The sequence below is a fragment of the Lissotriton vulgaris genome, chromosome 9, assembly GCF_964263255.1.
Source record: "Lissotriton vulgaris chromosome 9, aLisVul1.2, whole genome shotgun sequence".
In the NCBI taxonomy this organism is placed as follows: domain Eukaryota; kingdom Metazoa; phylum Chordata; class Amphibia; order Caudata; family Salamandridae; genus Lissotriton; species Lissotriton vulgaris.
The window spans coordinates 1,127,319,285-1,127,332,218 of NC_141697.1; positions in this window are offsets into that span (position 1 = coordinate 1,127,319,285).

Here is a 12,934-nt window from a genome sequence, read left to right on the forward strand (position 1 = left end):
GGTGTTATTTTTTGAGGGGAGTGAGGGTGTGTGAGTGTGTGTGAGTGTGAGGGGGTGTGAGTGTGTGTGAGTGTGAGTGTGAGTAAGTGTGTGTGAGGCTGAAGGTGTGTGATGGTGTATGAGGGAGATGTTGTGTTAGGGTTATTGAGGGTGTGTGAAGGAGTGTGATAGTTTTGTTGTGTGAGGGTGATGTTATGAGTGTGTGTATGTTAATATTAATTATGTAATATGTGTTGTGTTAAAAAAATGTGATAGATGTTCCCTTTGTATTTCTCCTGTCTTATGTGTATATTTGTATGTAATGTAACTGTGTATGTTTTGTACTAACTGTGTGGTGTTATGTGTTTAACGTGTTTGTGGTTTCCCGTATTATTTTTTATTTTTTAAAAATGGCCGACGCAATGCGTCACCTTGACGTTGGCTACGTTTAGCGGTCTAGTTTTTTTGTGTTGTGAGTGTTTACGTTTTTTGACGTTTATTTCTAGCCAATCGGAGCGCGACGTTTTTGACGTTGCGTTCCGATTTGATTACGTCAACGGTGGAATTCCCCAGAGATCGAGAATGTTGGTGCGCGGAAGGCGTGCTCTTGTTCCTGTGCTGTTGCTGCGTCGTTTGACAGGTAAGAATGTATTCCAAATTTTTTTTTATGTAATGTAATGTAGTCTATATACTATGTTTAAGTTAAAGACGTGAGAAATGTATTTTTTTCGATCGTAATATTTGTAAATGTTTGTAATGTAATGTAAATTAAAGTTTTGTTTTTAATTGTTGATATGTAATGCATATGTTTTCTTAAACTGTAATGTAATGTATTTTTTGCTGTTTTTTGTTATTTGACGTACAAGAGCTGTTATTAGAACTTTGAAGTGCTATTTATTTTTTAATATATTGATGTAAGTTGTGTTAGCATTATTTTATCTTGTGATGCTGAAGTAGCCGGATTATATGTTATTGACGTATTTGATGTATGAAAGGAAACTTTGTGTATTTGCTGACTTTATTATCCCTAGCAATGTATTAAGAGGATGTACAGTGATGTAATGTTTTTTTTTTTGGCGTTTAGTGAAAGAATATTTTTATTTTCGTAATATGTTTCTTATATTAGATGTAATTCCGTGTGAATAACTGCTATTGTTCTATGCGTACGGCTTTTTGTGTAACTCTTGACCATTGTCTTTAATCCTTCCAATTCTCCGGATGAATAGTGCTTGTTTATTGCCCCCATAAAAAGTTGGCTGTTTCACTTTTGTCTTTGTACATCCTCGTCCTCGCTTCCTGCCACATATTTCGATTTGTTTTGTTGGTGTAATATTGGTGTAATATTGTACGAATGTTTTTTGCTTTTTGGCCCGAAGCCTGATCAACATCCTTGCATGCTGTAGCTCACTTTTGGGAAGTATATTTTGTGTATAACGTATCTGATGCACTACTCCGTAGACTCACTTTTTTTTCTGTCCTAAAAGTTGTTTATGTGTATGAAAATGGCATAAAATTCATCAATTTGCAGAGTGGGTGAATGATGCAGAGTGGGTGAATGATGCAGAGTGGGTGAATGATGGAGAGTGGGTGAATGATGGAGAGTGGGTGACTGAAGCAGAGTGGGTGACTGAAGCAGAGTGGGTGACTGAAGCAGAGTGGGTGAATGAAGCAGAGTGGGTGACTGCCGCTTGTGGATGTGTGTTGCAATAGGTTTTGCATTAGGAAACTTTGAGCTATTGGTATTGTAAAGGACAGCTTTTTTATTTATGTGCTTGTTTTGAAAATAGCGAATTAATATGTTTGTTATTTACAATGGCAATAGTTTTTTCTTTTGCCAATGTGACACCAATTGTAACATAATATGTGTTGTGAGGGTGAGTGAGGGTGAGGGTGAGGGGTTGAGGGTGAGTTGTTGAGGGTGAGTGAGGGTGATGTGTTGAGGGTGAGTGAGGGTGAGGTGTTGAGGGTGAGCGAGTGTGAGTGAGGCTGAGTGAGGGTGAGGCGTTGAGGGGGAGGGGTGGAGGGTGAGGTGTTGAGGGTGAGGGTGAGTGAGGGTAAGGGTGAGTGAGGGTGAGGGGTTGAGGGTGAGTGAGGGTGAGGGTGAGTGCGGGTGAGGTTTTGAGGGTGAGTGTGGGTGAGTGAGGGTGAGTGAGGGTGAGGGGTTGAGGGTGAGTGAGGGTGAGTGAGGGTGAGGTTGAGTGAAGGTGAGGGTGAGGTGTTGAGGGTGATTGAGGGTGAGTGAGGGTGAGGTGTTGAGGGTGAGTGAGGGTGAGGGTGAGTGAGGGAGGGTTATTGAGGGTGAGGTGTTGAGGGTGAGGGGGTGAGGGTGAGGTGTTGAGGGTGAGTGAGGGTGAGGTGTTGAGGGTGAGTGAGGATGAGTGAGAGTGAGGGTGAGTGAGGGGTTGAGGATGAGGTGTTGAGGGTGAGTGAGGGTGAGGGTGAGTGAAGGTGAGGGTGAGGTGTTGAGGGTGAGTGAGGGTGAGTGAGGGTGAGGGTATGGTGTTGTGGGTGAGTGAGGGTAAGGTGTTGAGGGTGAGTGAGGGTGAGGTGTTGAGGCTGAGTGAGGGTGATGTGTTGAGGGTGAGTGTGGGTGAGTGAGGGTGAGGTGTTGAGGGTGAGTGAGGGTGAGTGTGAGTGAGGGTGAGTGAGGGTGAGGGTGAGTGATGTTGAGGGTGAGTGAGGGTGAGGGGTTGAGGGTGGGTGAGGGGTTGAGGGTGGGTGAGGGTGAGTGAGGGTGAGTGAGGGTGAGTGAGGGTGAGTGAGAGTGAGGGTGAGTGAGGGGTTGAGGGTGAGGGGGTGAGGGTGAGTGAGGGTGAGGTGTTGAGGGTGAGTGAGGGTGAGGTGGTGAGGGTGAGGGTGTTTGAGGGTGAGAGGTTGAGGGTGAGAGAGGGTGAGGGGTTGAGGGTGAGTGAGGGTGAGGGGTTGAGGGTGAGTGAGGGTGAGTGAGGGTGATGTGTTGAGGGTGAGTGAGGGTGAGGTGTTGAGGGTGAGTGAGAGTGAGGGTGAGTGAAGTGTTGAGGGTGAGGAGTTGAGGGTGAGGGTGAGGAGTTGAGGGTGAGTGAGGGTGAGGTGTTGAGGGTGAGTGAGGGTGAGGGTGAGTGAGGGTGAGGGGTCGAGGGTGAGTGAGGGTGAGGCGTTGAGGGTGAGTGAGGGTGAGTGTGAGTGAGGGTGAGGGTGAGTGATGTTGAGGGTGAGTGATGTTGAGGGTGAGTGAGGGTGAGGGTGAGTGAGGGTGAGGGTGACTGAGGAGTTGAGGGTGAGTGAGGGTGAGTGAGGGTGAGTGAGGGTGAGGGTGACTGAGGAGTTGAGGGTGAGTGAGGGTGAGGGGTTGAGGGTGAGTGAGGGTGAGGTGTTGAGGGTGAGTGAGGGTGAGGGTAACGTATTATGTATGCACTGTTTATGTTCTCTTTGTGTGTTGTTTTTTTATTTTCTACATTTCAGTGATTGAGCTGCTACGATCGACAGGTAATTACTATTTTATTTTCATATTATTAAAGAGTGCCTTTGTGAGTTGTTACACTTTTGTCTATGAATTTGCTTTTTGTGATATGAATCTAATTATTGTTTGGGGTCTTGCTTTGCTCGCACTTTGTTTCTGTCCGGCTCCTTTCTTAAGAGTGTGTTTTTTCATGTTATCAATGGCTGCTATTTAGTTCGTTTTTTTGCCATGCATTGAGTTATGTTTGCGCGTGTTGTTTTGGTATGCGGGTCCTGTAGTGTACTTCCGTCTGAACTCGCCTCCTGTAAAAAAATATTTTTATGTTGCTGTTGGCTATTTATGTTTTGCGTTTCGCCGTACGCGTTTTGTTTCGCCGCTTTGCATTGTCCTTTTGTTGTTCACATTGAAGTATTTTTATTGGTAGTATGTATGCACTGTTTATGTTCTGTTTCTGTGACGTTTGTCTGGTGAGTAATGTTGTAGTGCTGATGAGTGTTGGGGATGAGTGGTGCAGTGTCGTGGACTGATGCCTGTTTGTGTGGGTGTATGCCTGGTGAAAGGATGCACTGATGACTGTTGTGTATGTACCCCTGGTGAAAGCGTCCATTGATAGCTGTTGGTGTGTGTGCCTGTTAAAAGCGTACATGTTTTGATTGTATGACGTTTGTCTGCTGAGTAATGCTGTAGTGGTGATGAGTGGTGCTGTGGTGGTAAGTGTTTGTGTCTGGTTGTAGTGTGATAGTGTGTTGTTGTTGAATGATGCTGTTGTGGTGGTGTAGAGTGATGTTTGTGTGTTGCTGAGTGATGTTAGTGTGGCGCTTAGTAATGCTGTTGTTGTGATGTGTTGTTCTGTGCTGGTGATGAGTGGTGCTGTGTTGGTGTTCAATGATTACCACCACAGCATAACCCAGTACCACAACAGTTGCACTTCTCCCAACAACGGCATCACTGATGTCCACCAATGCAACACGCAGCAATACCACCTTATCATTCTGCACCCCCACAGTACCATTGAGCAACAACACAGCATCACTCTGCACCACCACAGCCGTATTTAGCACACCAACAGTCTCATTCATACATACTACTGCAGTACTGATGACTGTTGTGTGTGTACGCCTGGTGAAAGCGTCCATTGATAGCTGTTGGTGTGTGTGCCTGTTAAAAGCGTACATGTTTTGATTGTATGATGTTTGTCTGCTGAGTAATGCTGTAGTGGTGATGAGTGGTGCTGTGGTGGTAAGTGTTTGTGTGTGGTTGTAGTGAGATAGTGTGTTGTTGTTGAATGATGCTGTTGTGGTGGTGTAGAGTGATGTTTGTGTGTTGCTGAGTGATGTTAGTGTGGCGCTTAGTAATGCTGTTGTTGTGATGTGTTGTTCTGTGCTGGTGAAGAGTGGTGCTGTGTTGGTGTTTAATGATTACCACCACAGCATAACTCAGCACCACAACAGTTGCACTTCTCCCAACAACGTCATCACTGATGTCCACCAATGCAACACGCAGCAATACCACTTTATCATTCTGCACTCCCACAGTACCATTGAGCAACAACACAGCATCACTCTGCACCACCACATCCGTATTTCGCACACCAACAGTCTCATTTATACATACTACTGCAGTACTGATGACTGTTGTGTGTGTATGCCTGGTGAAAGCGTCCATTGATAGCTGTTGGTGTGTGTGCCTGTTAAAAGCGTACATGTTTTGATTGTATGACCTTTGTCTGCTGAGTAATGCTGTAGTGGTGATGAGTGGTGCTAGTGAGGGTGAGGGGTTGAGGGTGAGTGTGAGTGAGGGTGAGTGAGGGTGAGGGTGAGTGATGTTGAGGGTGAGTGAGGGTGATGTGTTGAGGGTGAGTGTGGGTGAGTGAGGGTGAGGTGTTGAGGGTGAGTGAGGGTGAGTGTGAGTGAGGGTGAGTGAGGGTGAGGGTGAGTGATGGTGAGGGTGAGTGAGGGTGAGTGAGGGTGAGGGGTTGAGGGTGAGTGAGGGTGAGTGAGAGTGAGGGTGAGTGAGGGGTTGAGGGTGAGTGAGGGGTTGAGGGTGAGGGGTTGAGGGTGAATGAGGGTGAGTGAGGGTGAGGTGTTGAGGGTGAGGGTGTTTGAGGGGGAGTGAGGGTGAGAGGTTGAGGGTGAGTGAGGGTGAGGGGTTGAGGGTGAGTGAGGGTGAGGGGTTGAGTGTGAGTGAGGGTGAGTGAGGGTGATGTGTTGAGGGTGAGTGAGGGTGAGGTGTTGAGGGTGAGTGAGAGTGAGGGTGAGTGAAGTGTTGAGGGTGAGGAGTTGAGGGTGAGGAGTTGAGGGTGAGTGAGGGTGAGGTGTTGAGGGTGAGTGAGGGTGAGGGTGAGTGAGGGTGAGGGGTCGAGGGTGAGGCGTTGAGGGTGAGTGAGGGTGAGGGTGAGTGTGAGTGAGGGTGAGTGAGGGTGAGGGTGAGTGATGTTGAGGGTGAGTGATGTTGAGGGTGAGTGAGGGTGAGGGTGACTGAGGAGTTGAGGGTGAGTGAGGGTGAGTGAGGGTGAGGGTGACTGAGGAGTTGAGGGTGAGTGAGGGTGAGGGGTTGAGGGTGAGTGAGGGTGAGTGAGGGTGAGGTGTTGAGGGTGAGTGAGGGTGAGGGTAACGTATTATGTATGCACTGTTTATGTTCTCTTTGTGTGTTGTTTTTTTATTTTCTACATTTCAGTGAATGAGCTGCTACGATCGACAGGTAATTACTATTTTATTTTCATATTATTAAAGAGTGCCTTTGTGAGTTGTTACACTTTTGTCTATGAATTTGCTTTTTGTGATATGAATCTAATTATTGTTTGGGGTCTTGCTTTGCTCGCACTTTGTTTCTGTCCGGCTCCTTTCTTAAGAGTGTGTTTTTTCATGTTATCAATGGCTGCTATTTAGTTCGTTTTTTTGCCATGCATTGAGTTATGTTTGCGCGTGTCGTTTTGGTATGCGGGTCCTGTAGTGTACTTCCGTCTGAACTCGCCTCCTGTAAAAAATATTTTTATGTTGCTGTTGGCTATTTTTGTTTTGCGTTTCGCCGTACGTGTTTTGTTTCGCCGCTTTGCATTGTCCTTTTGTTGTTCACATTGAAGTATTTTTATTGGTAGTATGTATGCACTGTTAATGTTCTGTTTCTGTGACGTTTGTCTGGTGAGTAATGTTGTAGTGCTGATGAGTGTTGGGGATGAGTGGTGCAGTGTCGTGGACTGATGCCTGTTTGTGTGGGTGTATGCCTGGTGAAAGGATGCACTGATGACTGTTGTGTATGTACGCCTGGTAAAAGCGTCCATTGATAGCTGTTGGTGTGTGTGCCTGTTAAAAGCGTACATGTTTTGATTGTATGACGTTTGTCTGCTGAGTAATGCGGTACTGGTGATGAGTGGTGCTATGGTGGTAAGTGTTTGTGTCTGGTTGTAGTGTGATAGTGTGTTGTTGTTGAATGATGCTGTTGTGGTGGTGTAGAGTGATGTTTGTGTGTTGCTGAGTGATGTTAGTGTGGCGCTTAGTAATGCTGTTGTTGTGATGTGTTGTTCTGTGCTGGTGATGAGTGGTGCTGTGTTGGTGTTCAATGATTACCACCACAGCATAACTCAGCACCACAACAGTTGCACTTCTCCCAACAACGGCATCACTGATGTCCACCAATGCAACACGCAGCAATACCACCTTATCATTCTGCACCCCCACAGTACCATTGAGCAACAACACAGCATCACTCTGCACCACCACAGCCGTATTTAGCACACCAACAGTCTCATTCATACATACTACTGCAGTACTGATGACTGTTGTGTGTGTACGCCTGGTGAAAGCGTCCATTGATAGCTGTTGGTGTGTGTGCCTGTTAAAAGCGTACATGTTTTGATTGTATGATGTTTGTCTGCTGAGTAATGCTGTAGTGGTGATGAGTGGTGCTGTGGTGGTAAGTGTTTGTGTGTGGTTGTAGTGTGATAGTGTGTTGTTGTTGAATGATGCTGTTGTGGTGGTGTAGAGTGATGTTTGTGTGTTGCTGAGTGATGTTAGTGTGGCGCTTAGTAATGCTGTTGTTGTGATGTGTTGTTCTGTGCTGGTGATGAGTGGTGCTGTGTTGGTGTTTAATGATTACCACCACAGCATAACTCAGCACCACAACAGTTGCACTTCTCCCAACAACGTCATCACTGATGTCCACCAATGCAACACGCAGCAATACCACTTTATCATTCTGCACTCCCACAGTACCATTGAGCAACAACACAGCATCACTCTGCACCACCACATCCGTATTTCGCACACCAACAGTCTCATTTATACATACTACTGCAGTACTGATGACTGTTGTGTGTGTATGCCTGGTGAAAGCGTCCATTGATAGCTGTTGGTGTGTGTGCCTGTTAAAAGCGTACATGTTTTGATTGTATGACCTTTGTCTGCTGAGTAATGCTGTAGTGGTGATGAGTGGTGCTGTGGTGGTAAGTGTTTGTGTGTTGTTGTAGTGTGATAGTGTGTTGAGGGTGAGTGAGGGTGAGTGAGGGTGAGTGAGGGTGAGGGTGAGGGGTTGAGGGTGAGTGAGGGTGAGTGAGGGTGAGGGTGAGTGAGTGTGAGGGTGAGTGAGGGTGAGGGGTTGAGGGTGAGTGAGGGTGAGGGTGAGTGAGGGTGAGGGGTTGAGGGTGAGGGGGTGAGGGGTTGAGGGTGAGTGAGGGTGAGGGGTTGAGGGTGAGTGATGGTGGGGTGAGGGGTTGAGGGTGAGTGAGGGTGAGTGAGGGTGATGCTGAGGGGTTGAGGGTGAGTGAGGGTGAGTGAGGGTGAGTGAGGGGTTGAGGGTGAAGGGTTGAGGGTAAGTGAGGGTGAGGGTGAGTGAGGGTGAGGGGTTGAGGGTGAGTGAGGGTGAGGCTTTGAGGGTGAGTGAGGGTGAGTGAGGGTGAGGGTGAGTGAGGGTGAGGGGTTGAGGGTGAGTGAGGGTGAGTGAGGGTGAGTGAGTGTGGGTGAGGGTGAGTGAGGGTGAGGGTGAGTGAGGGTGAGTGAGGGTGAGGCTGAGGTGTTGAGGGTGAGTGAGGGTGAGTGAGAGTGAGGGTGAGTGAGGGGTTGAGGGTGAAGGGTTGAGGGTGTGAGGGTGAGGGGTTGAGGGTGAGTGAGGGTGAGGGTGAGTGAGGGTGATGCTGAGGGGTTGAGGGTGAGTGAGGGTGAGTGAGAGTGAGGGTGAGTGAGGGGTTGAGGGTGAGTGAGGGTGAGTGTGGGTGAGGGTGGGTGAGGGTGAGTGAGGGTGAGTGAGGGTGAGGGTGAGGGGTTGAGGGTGTGAAGGTGTGTGAGTGAGTGTGAGGGTGTGTGAGGGTGTGTGTGTGAGGGTTAGTGAGGGTGCGTGTGTTCTAAGGGTGGGGGGGTGAGGGTGGGTGTGAGTGAGGGTGTGTGAGGGTGTTTGAGTGTTGTGTATTTGTGTGATTGTGGTGTGTGTGCTTGTGTGACTGTCGCATAATTATATTAAGCGTGTGTCAATGCAGTTATGAAGACGATCGAGCATACACCTTCCAGATGCCAGCACAGAAGCTGTTAGACCACTTACCCTGTGAATAATTCCCGTGGGGATATGAAAAATCCTATTGATTATGTAACCATTGATCACGTTGTCTGGCTTCTGGCTTTAAGTGAAAGGACCCTAAGGGAACAGGTCATGAACGACACACTTGCATGATCGCTATTTAAATGCTGCCACTTAAGGCAATCCTTCATTTATTGAAATATTCTGTCAGTTTATAATCCTGGTTTTCCAGCACCTGAGATCCAAAATGACAAGGCATGTTTTAAAAAAAATCCACTCGGGTCAGTGATGGTAAAGATTTGTGACTCTGTGCAGACAGTTGCATCCTCAATGTGCAGCCACGGCTCTCTCCGCGTGATTGGATTTGCCAGCTTGTCAACATTTTTCAAACCATTACATTGATAGTGCGGGGTGAGAGAGGGGAGGTGCTGGCGGCTGGGGAGGGGGAACAGATGGCGATGGCAGGAGATTACACAGACGGCGGCCTATAGTTTAGCCCTGGGCTGCACAGTATTACTCTCCCGCACAGCGGAAGGTGTCAGAGCGATCTACATGAGAACTGGTTGCAAAGTATAAGGATTTAGGATTACGAGCGTTACAAAACAGATACAACAAGGAGGAGGCAGCGAGTCAAAACGGAGGGCATTGCTGTGGGGAGGGGGGAGGAGAAATGCGACGCGACATGGCAGGCAGGGGAGGGGGCGGAGCGGGGGGGAGTCAGGCCAAGAAACATCCATCTACCCCATCCGCCAGCCAACAACAACGCCAGGGAATAGCCAGCCGTCTGAGGCCTCAAGAGCGGGCAGATCCGCAACAGGCGCCTTGCACTGTGGAGGGATATCCTGAAGTGGCTGCTCGCAGAAATTTTTATTTTATTTATATTTTTTTAATTATACGAGTTTATATAGCGCGAATTTTAACGGAAGGTGTCAGAGCGATCTACATGAGAACTGGTTGCAAAGTATAAGGATTTAGGATTACGAGCGTTCCAAAACAGAAACAACAAGGAGGAGGCAGCGAGTCAAAACGGAGGGCATTGCTGTGGGGAGGGGGGAGGAGAAATGCGACGCGACATGGCAGGCAGGGGAGGGGGCGGAGCGGGGGTGTGGGAGGAGTGCGGAAACAGACGGCGAGGGGAGGAGAGTAGGAGGAGGAGAGTAGGGGAGGCACGGCCTAGCGGCCGTGCAATCAAGAAGTGAGGGGGCGGAGCTGGGGGAGGCTGTGAGAGAGAGAGTAGGCAAGGCAGGCGGCTGGGGGCATGTGCACGCGCTTTTAAGCTCAATGCGCATGCGCATTGAGCTTAAATTTCTCGTGCACTGCAAGGAATCGCCACGATTCCTTGCAAGTTGGTTAAAGAGTGGATAAGCCCCCATAGTCTCGCAAGCTCGATGCGCATGCGCATCGACAGGCGAGACCTAAAAAAGCAAGAAAGAACAGTGTGGCCAGCTCAACTACGTCATGGAGGTGCTCATTTTGCCGCTGGGAGTAGTTAGATGACCACCTCCCACCCACCCCTACCCCCCACCACTAAGAAGGCATCGCAGGAGAAGGGAGAAAGTTTATCAGCAGCAGACTACCCTATTTGATCTCTGGGTGGATGAGGTCATCTCCTACTACTGTCTCAGGAGGGAGTCCATTGTCCAACTGCTACACCAGATAGCGCCAAGTCTCCTGCCACCAACTCCCAGGTCCACCAGCATTCCTCCACAGGTCAAGCTCATGGCTGTCCTCCCCATGCTGGCATCTGGCTCATTCCAGATGACAGCCAGAATTACTGAAATCTCCCAGCCATCCTTCTCTACATTCCTACCGTCTGTCCTAGACATCATCATCCGCCTAACAGGCCAGCACCTCTTATTCAACACACAACAACTCCAGCTGGAGACCAACCAAGGGTTCTATGCCATTTCCAGTTTCCCACATTAATTGGGTGCCATGGACTGCACACATGTGCAACTGGTTCCCCCTACAGCAACCTCCCATCTTTACAGGAACCAGAAGCACACTGTTAGACGGACCGGGAGGGTCGGCCGAGGATAAGGGGAGAGGTCTCCGGGGAGAGCCGTCTCCAGCGATCGTACAGACAAGTAACTTCCCCCCCACAGACGGACACCACACAAGGTTAAAGTTCAACGAGACTTTATAGGCAATTCTTTAAGTTACGATGGAATGGTACAAGGAGGTCTGGACTCAGGGGTCCCCTCGGTTCTGGTCTCTGGATTGGGAAAAGGGTAGCGGGACAGTCTTGTTACCAAAAGATGAAAATAGCTCTCAATCCTCGAGCTCGGCGTTCTAGATGATCGGGCCGCGGCGGAGCCAGCAGGTCCCGAGATGGACGGAGGAAACGACGGTCCGCGGCGGAGCCAGCAGGTCCCGATGAAGATGGTGATTACAAACGGTCCGCGGCCACGCCAGCAGGTCCCGACGACGATGAAGGATATGAAGGTTACGAAGGTTGCGGCAGCGCCAGCAGGCAAGGCGATGGTGCACGAGACAGAGCTATGGCAGCGCCAGTAGTCCGTCAAGGATGAGTTCTTCTCTGCGTCTCTCGACTCCAAGATACAACTGCCTTCCTGCTCTGGAGCTGCCCCAGTTATAGGGCTGGTGTTCTTTGATGTCCGGACCCTCGCACTTGGAGGTCGGGAGGCCCGGGATGAGGGAGTCCAGACACCCAGCAGGGGGGTGGAGCCAGCGTCCGGGGAGGCGATGGGCGAGCGGCACTTGGTGGGGGAGAGCCATCGACACCTCTTTCTCCCATTGACTTGCCAAGTAGCCCGCTCACCTCCTGGGTGGATGGTGGTGCCGGGATGTCTGAGGCCTGGCCAGGCCCAGGGTTGGGGTCGATCGGGGCCCAGGCGGCCTCGTGGTGGAGTGTCCAAGATGGCGCCCAGGATGGGCGCGCAGGCCGGCAGTGGATCGAGCCCACGAGGTTGACATGTTCGAGAGTAGGGGTCCCGGAGGGGACGGAGGGCGTGTAATGGTGGTGTGTGGTACCTGCGTGACCGGGCTCGGGCCTGGTCGGGCCGGGGGAGTGCGGCCTTTCATGTGGCCTGTCCAACACACACGTAATCCATCAATGTCCAGGCCATCGTGGACCATTGGGGGAATCTTCACAGACGTGCTGGACAAATACCCTGGGAGTGTGCATCACACATACATCTTCAGGCACTCCATCATAAACGAGCGCTTCCAGAATGGCCAATATGGGAATGGCCTACTTGTAGGTAAGCAAAACTCAAAAATCTAACAGACCCACTAGCAGTCAGAAATTGATGACATAATACCCATCTCTGTGTCTGTCGAAGCAGATCGGTCCACTAGTATGAGGGGTGTGCCCAGTGGCGGCTGGTGACATTTGAGAATGGTAGGGCGTAAAAGTTCGGGATCAGTGACCAGTAGCGAGCAAGCTTGACTGTTATAATGGGGTGTGAGGGGATTATTCCCCCTGCAAAGAAATGAAAAAAGCTTGGGCAAATGGTGCATTTTAAAGCATATTTGAGCAAGCAGAAAGGTTAATAAGGCAATTGTGAAAGCACAGTTCTGACATCAATAAAGAGATTTCATATGATGACTGACATAGCTGCTTATTCGGTATATCTTGTGCCTACTTTTGATCACAATCCAATCCTGCAGTGACGGTTATAGAAAAATGTGTGTGGAAGCATTGGGAATGCTTTTTTGTGCAGTGCACACTGTCTGTTATGTTAGTGGGACAGTGGGTCTTCGAATAAGGTTGCTGTGTGACCCAATTCTAGCACCTTGAAACTAGTGGAGCACTATGAAAATCATGCTTTAACTGATAGTGTTCTCAGCCTGGTTTAATCACCTTGTTAGCAAAACATAGGGGCCCATATTATTCTCTAAACACCACATGGAGAAAGTGCCTTTCAGTTACACTGCAGCTCTCCATCTGCACATGTGCTTGGCTGCTTCATCATAGCGGAACAGCAGTCCTTCAGGGCAGCTTCTGAACAATGTGCCAATAGACTAGTGCCAATCTTATTTAACAAG